The sequence below is a fragment of the Magnolia sinica genome, chromosome 6 (assembly GCF_029962835.1).
Source record: "Magnolia sinica isolate HGM2019 chromosome 6, MsV1, whole genome shotgun sequence".
NCBI classification, from domain to species: Eukaryota; Viridiplantae; Streptophyta; class Magnoliopsida; order Magnoliales; family Magnoliaceae; genus Magnolia; species Magnolia sinica.
In genome coordinates this window covers 56057873-56065912 of record NC_080578.1, presented here as the reverse complement: position 1 = coordinate 56065912, position 8040 = coordinate 56057873, and positions in this window count along the sequence as shown.

The window sequence follows — 8040 nt, the reverse complement described above, 5'->3', positions numbered from 1 at the left end:
ATCTTATGAAAGCAATAAACCTAATTGCACCTTGTCAAACTAGGAGATTAATCTTGGTATACAGGATTAGTTAGAGGTATGAACATGTCATCTGAATCAAATTTCTCAACAAATGGCTTTAAACGATGTACATTCACTTTAAAAGCATTGTCATTGTTCAGATTCTTTATCACGATGTCCCCATGAGGATGGACATTAGTAATAGTGAAAGGGTCAGTCCAACGAGATCGAGATTTTCTTAGAAAAAGATGTAACCGAGAATTGTACAAAAGGACTTTTTGACCAATCAAGATGATTTTTGAAGGATGTTCCTATCATGGAACACCTTCATCATGTCCTTGTAAATTCTCGAGTTCTCATATACGTCATTTCAAATTTTCTCGAGTTCATTTAACTAAAGTTTACGCAGCAAACAGCCTCGTCCAAGTTAAAATTCAGGTTTTTTATAGCCCAGTAAGCTCTATGTTCTAGCTCTACAAGCAAGTGGCAAGCTTTCCCATAGACGAGTTTAAAGGGAGACATTCCAATGGGGGTCTTAAAAGTTGTATGGTATGCCCATAAAGCATCAGTCAAATGGATTGACCAATCCTGGTGATCCGGGTTAATCGTTTTCTCCAGAATATGTTTAATTTTCTTATTCGAAATCTCAGCTTACCCGCTTGTCTACGGGTGGTATGGAGTGCTCACTTTATGAGAGATGCCATATTTCTTCATTAAATTCATAAAAGGCCTATTAAAGAAGTGTGATCTTCCATCACTAATGATGGCCTGAGGCGTTTCGAACCGGGAAATGATATTTTCTTTTAAGAATCAAATGACCATTTTACGGTCATTGTTCTAGCATGGGATCGCTTCAACCCATTTACTGACATAGTCTACTACTATCATAATGTATAAATTCTCAAAGGATTAGGGGAATGGCTCCATGAAATCAATGCCCCAATAGTCGAATGCTTCAAAGATTAGTATGGGATTCAGAGGCATTATATTTCAATAGGACAATGCTCCCAATTTCTGACAACACTCATAAGCATTGTAGAGTTCATGAGTGTCCTTGAACATAGTGGGCTAATAGAAGTCGCACTGTAAAATTTTGGTAGTGGTCTTTTTAGCAGAAAAGCGACCACCACAGGTCGGAGAGTGACAGAAGGAGATGACACTTTGGTGTTCATTGTCTATCACACATCTCCTTAGAATTTGGTCTGAGCAATATTTAAATAAATATGAGTCATCCTAGAAAAATTTACGAACCTCGGCGAAGAATTTTTTTCTTATCTCACACAGTCCAATGTGTTTATGTGAAACCTGTGGCAAGATAATTAGCAATATCAACAAACCAAGGTAAGTGGGAGAGTTTAAACAGTTGTTCATCAGAGAACATGTCGTTTATAGGTGTTATCTCAAGAGAATCAGGGAGGTCAAGTCTTGAAAGATGGTCAGCCACTACGTTCTCTACTCCCTTTTTATCTTTTATTTCTAAATCAAATTCTCAGAGTAGGAGGATCCATCTTATCAAGTGGGGCTTAGCATCATTCTTAAAAAGAAAATACTTCACCGCCGCATGATCTGTATAGATGATGATCTTGGATCCAATCAAATAGGACCTAAATTTGTCCAAAGCGAACACTATGGCCAAGAGTTCCTTTTCCGTAGTAGAGTAGTTCATTTGGACAGAATTTAGAGTTCTACTTGCATAGTGAATAATGTAGGTCCTCTTCTCTTTTATCTAACCTAACACTTCCCTAATAACATAGTCAGATGCGCCGCACGTGATTTCAAAAGGGATGTTCCAATCCGGTGACTGCATGATGGGTGCGATAGTTAACATGCCCTTGAGCTTAATAAAAGCTTCCTGTCATTGCTCAGTCCACTCGTATGGGACATCCTTTTGAAGTAGATTACATAAAGGATGAGAGAGGTAACTAAAGTCCTTTATGAATCATTTATAGAATCCAACGTGTCCTAAGAAGGATCGCACATTGCGTATACTTTTGGGAGGTGGTAGGTTAGAGATAAGATCGATTTTGGCCTTATCCACCTCAATTCCCTTGGACAAAATTATATGTCTAAGAACAATTCCCTTGGGAACCATAAAATGACATTTCTCCCAGTTTAGAACTAAATTCTTCTCTTCACATCGCTTCAACACACATTTTAGATTTTTCAAGCACTCATTGAAGGATGGACCAAAAATAGAGAAGTCGTCCATGAAGACCTCTAAATATTCCCCTACCATGTCAGAAAAAATACTCAACATACATCGCTAAAATATGACAAGAGCATTACACAGTCCAAATGGCATCTTTTGATATGCAAAGGTGTCATAAGGACATGTGAATGTTGTTTTCTCTTGATCTTCAAGGGCTATATCTATCTAATTATAGCTCGAATATCCGTCAAAGAAGCAGTAATAGGAATGACCGTCTAACCTCTCTAAGATTTGGTCAATGAAGGGCAGGGGAAAGTGGTCCTTCCTCGTGACGGTATTCAATTTTTTATAGTCAATGCACATTCTCCAACTAGTAGTAACTCTAGTTGGCACGAGTTAATTCTTGGCATTGGCTACGATGGTGATTCTGGATTTCTTATGGACCACTTGAGTTGAACTCACCCATTGACTGTTGGATATAGGGTATATGATACCCACATCCAACAATTTAAGTACCTCTCCTTTAACCACTTCTTTCATATTTTGATTGAGTCAACATTGTGCTTGTTGAGAGGTTTTCGCATTATCCTCAAGATGAATGCAGTGAGAATAAATCAAAGGATCGATTCCCTTAAGATCCGTAATTGACCATCCAAGGGCTCCTTTATGTTTAATGAGAGTAGTGATTACCATCTCTCCTATTCTTTTTCAAGGTGGGAAGAAATTTGTAAAGCCCGTATCCTAGTACCACGCCATCCATCCAATTCCCACGATCCTCCCCTTCAAATTTTGGCAACTCACAACTTGTAGACAGTGATTGCAAGTGACCTTAAGTCGCATCCTGTAAATCTGAGTCGACTTGACCCGAAACTTGTACAATTGTGACCGCACTATCACTGTGGCTCCAACGCCGCGTCTGGCGCACAAATGCTATGCCTAGGCTAAGAGTTGTAGGCCTGCGTATAATCCTGACAATCACCGCGCGTTACGGACTTAAGAGATCCTAGTTGGGAGAAAATCCCTACAACAAGTCATTATTGCCTAGCCATCATGGGTCATCAAAACCTAGGCGACACAAGCCCATCTCTCATCATTTACTAATAAGCATGCTACTAAAGTCAACTTTGTATCCCCCATGCTTCTTACATCTCTTACATCTCCATCATCACACAACCATCATTGCCTTACACCACCATCATGCCTCCATCTCCATCACTACCCTTTCTCCATCATTTCTCTAGCATTTTCCTCTCAAGCAACCATTAGGGCTCTAGGGAGAGAAGAAGAAACCCCATAGCTCAGCCCATTCCTATTCACAACCCCAAGTGTAGGGTCAAGATGTAGTAATAATCTTAGTGAGATCGAGGTCAAATCCATAGGGACTAATCTCGTGAGTATTCTAAAAACTACTAGAAGAAGAACTAGAAAAAGATGAAAACCTAAATTTGGACGTATAGAGAGTAATTGTGAGAGATTTAATGAAAAATTTAAGAAATTCAAAGGTGGGAAACTAGGGATTTTAAGGATCCACTTGTAAAGATCAGGGAGATCTATGGTTGATTCAAGTCACACGATTGGAATCGGAGTCTCATCCTATCCAATTGGAAGATATCTCAGTAAAATCAAATCTGAACTTCCTTTCTTGATGGTTGAGAGGTGTGGAACCAGAAGTGATTCCATCACAAAACCATGCCTAGGAGACAAGGCAAGCAACAAGATTTGCCAATCCCAAAACCAATCTGAGAGATTTGTGAAAGTTAGGGAGGATTCCATCATCTGACCATGCCTAAGGGACGATGGTGAACAACAGGATTTCTTAAATTCACAATCTCAATACATGAAAAGAACATACTCAAAGCTATCACTGATACATTGTAATTTGAGTCACAATAAACCATTAAAAACTAAAAGTATTCCTTATAATCAAACTATAATCAAAGAGAGTTTAATATAAACATGAATCAAAGCAATAGAAGCATCCCATCATGCTACAAGCTTCACCTCTTAGCCCTATCTAAGAGGTTTAGCCAACCATAGACATGATTGAACTAGAATCTCTTAAGAAAAGCATAAAAACAACTAAGGAAAATGAAGAAAAAACTCTTGGTGATGGCTTCTCAGATGATGCTTAGGAGTGCCCTAGGGAGCCCTATTTATAGTTTTAGGTCTTACACTTTCACACTGATTGGAAAATTTTGGAAACTGTCTCAAATTTACATAGTCCGCGTAAAAATTGCGTAATGCTGACCGGTCGTGGGACATCCTCAACCGGTCATGGGACACCCTTAACTGGTCGAGCAGGATGAAAATTTAGTTGTTTAACTTGCTAGATTTTGAGTCGAGGAACCTCGACCGGTCGAGCGGTGTCCAGGACTGGTCGTGCGTAGCCTTGACTGGTTGAGGATTACGCAATCTCACTTTCAAACTCTGATTTTCTTCATTCTTGACTTAATTTTCTTAGATCTTCAGTGTATGCATTCTTCATTCTTAATTTCATCAAATCCAATCTTGGCATTGGTGATTCTTGAGTGTTAAATTCATGCTTTTAACATCCTTTTCAATCCAAGCTCTTGAATTCACCTTGCAACACAAACATGATTAAAATAGAACATTAAGCATTATCATGTTCATAAAACCAAGTAATAAATGAGTTCTAACATGCAATATTTGACCCTCAACAATTCCCTAGCCCAACCCCGCCCATCCAACCCTCAAAACCCTATCATCCACCATTGAAGGAGGACATTGGAAGCTAAGAAGTCCTAAAAACTAAGAAGATGATAGAGGTGTGTGCTCTATAGGTTAGATTTTTCATTTTTATGTATGGGACAAGTGGGACCTACCGGTTAATGGTAAGGACCCCACTTTAGAACCTAGTTGTGCCAATGGCCCACTATAATGTGCATGATGGGGCCATTCTCCATGGATCCCACCATGATGTTCTTTGTTGTACACCTTGTTATGGCCATCTAGACCTGAATTTTTTTGGTGGGGATATAGTTTCCCACTTGATTTCCTGATGTATGGCACACCTATTTGGGACCCATTTGATGTATATGTGGTAGATCCATGAAAGGAGCTTATAGTGGCGGAGCTCCTCCCACCACTAAACGTTCTCTCTCTCTCTCTCGCTCTCTCTCTCTCTCTCTCTCTCTCTCCCCCTCTCACTTTCACTTCCTTCTATGATTGATGGTCCACCTATCGTGTGCATGGACGGTTGATCCAGACTGTCCAATAGGTGGGATGGCCTGGCTGTCCAAATTTTTGGATGCCAGCTGGCCCACCTTGCTACCCTGTTTTGTGATGCCCAATCACAGGGATTAAAACAGAAATATCAACTTGATTTGGGGTTATGCAGCCCATCCAAGTGGACCCTACCATGTTGTATGAGCGGCATCCATGCCGTCCAGCTAGTGGGCCAGCCCTGCTGCCCGATCTGGGCCTTGCATGACTGGTCAGTCATGTAGGACTGGATGGAGGGAAAATACAAATTTCAACTTACTTTTAGTGGGGTGGCCCACTAACGTGGACCCCACCTTGATGTATGTGATCTATATCCTCACTGTTCATCCCCTAGTCGTCTATAAATGGATCAGACAGGCCATATTCTGTTAGAAAGATTGTTGGCCAGCAACAGACCTAAATGTATGGAACAATATTTATGTCATCTTGATCTATTCTTTGTAGTGGGGTGGCCCATTGATGTGTGGCCCCAGTTTGATGTATCCTTTGTATCCTCACTGTCCTTGAAGGGGGGGACCCGTTTTAAGTGGGCCCACGGCCTGGACGGCCAGCCATTGGCACCATCCAGCCGGCCAGTAGGCCGGGACGGGCCAGCTGTTGGCACCATCCAGCAGGCCTGGACGAAGGGAAAATATAAATATTAGCTTGATTTTGAGGATGGTGGGCCACTCACGTGGGCCCACCTTGTTGTACATGCAAAAAATGCACACCATCCATCCATCCATCCATTTTTCCCCCATATCCACTAGGCCATGGGCCCAACCATGCAGCAAATCCCACGCCCAAACTGACCTCAGGGAACAGTTGGGCTGACGCCCACTATTTGTAAATTCTCAGGCCCATTGCAATGTTTGAGGGAGGGCCAGTGGCCAGCCCATTCCCTGGGTAACCCACACCTAAGTGGGACCCACTATGGTAGTGTTTTATCCACCTGTGCAGCCATGCGGATGCCCATCATGAGCAGGGAGTGCTATTGAACTGACCATCCAACAGCTTTCCCATAGTGAAATATGTGTTCTATTCATGTGGTCCATCCATTTTCAGGGCCCATTTGAGAATGGTATGGGGCCCACCATACGATGTATGTACGTGACTATCCAGGCCGTCCCTCTGTTGGATGCTTAGGAGGCTCAGAACGTTGGGTGGGTTGGACGTCCAGCAAGGGCCCCATCTGCTAGATGTTTTGTGTCCATTACTGCCCATCTATTTTGCTGGATCATATGGGTTACCCCATGAGGCTCACCATGATGTATGTGCTATACATACCCTGTCAATCTATTTCCCTAGGCCATGGACTACCTTATGAGGCCCACTATCATGTGTATATTATATACACACTATTCATCCATTTGGGGGTCGTGGGCTGCCTTATGAGGCCCACCATATGTAATTAGTATGCACATGCTATCCATCCATTATCCAAATTGTATATGGACCATGGGCCCCGTTGATGGTTAGATACAAATCCCAAGTGGACCGCACCTTAGGAGCAATGGTGGTTAAATGTCCACGTTGTAAACCTCCCTAGGGCCCATTGTTAAGCCCATTCCCCATCCATCCTTATTGGGCTATCCCAACTCATTGGGCCCCCATTGATAATCCTTCTACTTATTGGGTTATTCCCAAACCGTTGTGCCCCATTGATGCTAGTAAGATTATCCAAACCTTCAAACCCACCTTATACGTATCAGGCCCCGTAGGAAGGCCTTGTTTACTACATGATAGAGAGGGTAAGGAAGCCCACTTGTTATACTTAGACTTATCATCTTCACTCATCTTATTGTAGACTGATTGACTCATCTCATGAGGCCCTTCCTTGGTGTAGTATGTCATCTAGACCGTCCACTGTCTATAGGTGAGTACATCATCACCCCTTACCGTAAATGGAAGAATATGTAGTATCAGGTTGGTATATCCACTGTGAGGATCTATATTGATGAATGGACTAGATCCGCTGTCCTTCTATAGACCCCACCAAGCATTGAGGCCGATTACTATCTGCTTTATCGGATAATCATGCTAGTATACTCAGTCTAGTAAGACACACCGAGAACATACTTAGTATTCATCATGATACATGCCCATACACATCATTGCATGCATGTTATGAGGACTAATTGATCATAGCATATGTTATTGGGCTGAGATGTTTATATGACTCCTTGTGAGATGGAATTGCCCTATATGAGCACGTTGTACGCGAAGGATTGATGCATGACTGAATTGTATAACTCATGCATCTCGTATTTTGTGTAACATGATCATTTTATGCCCTAGTAACATTAGGGTTATGTATGGCCTCTATAGGCATATCGTGGATAGCAAGATTGGATACTGGAAATATTTAGTTCTAGCACTATGAGGACTTAGGATGTCCTTGCATGAAAGTCCCAGAACCCTTATGGTACTAATTTGATGCTCCAATGTCTAGACCGAGTGGATACATGAGCGTCTAAGTGCTGAATACCAGTAAGCCACGTCTTCCACTGTGTCATGGTCGGTTGGAAGGGGCGTGGCCTTTTTCACTCGAGGGTAGGGGGCAAAGCTAGGCTAAGTTTGACCAGCTCATAAATGGGTACGCTATCGACATGCCGGGTAGATATTGGCAGACTATGGGCTAAGTGGGTAGTGTGGTCTCTTCCACTCGC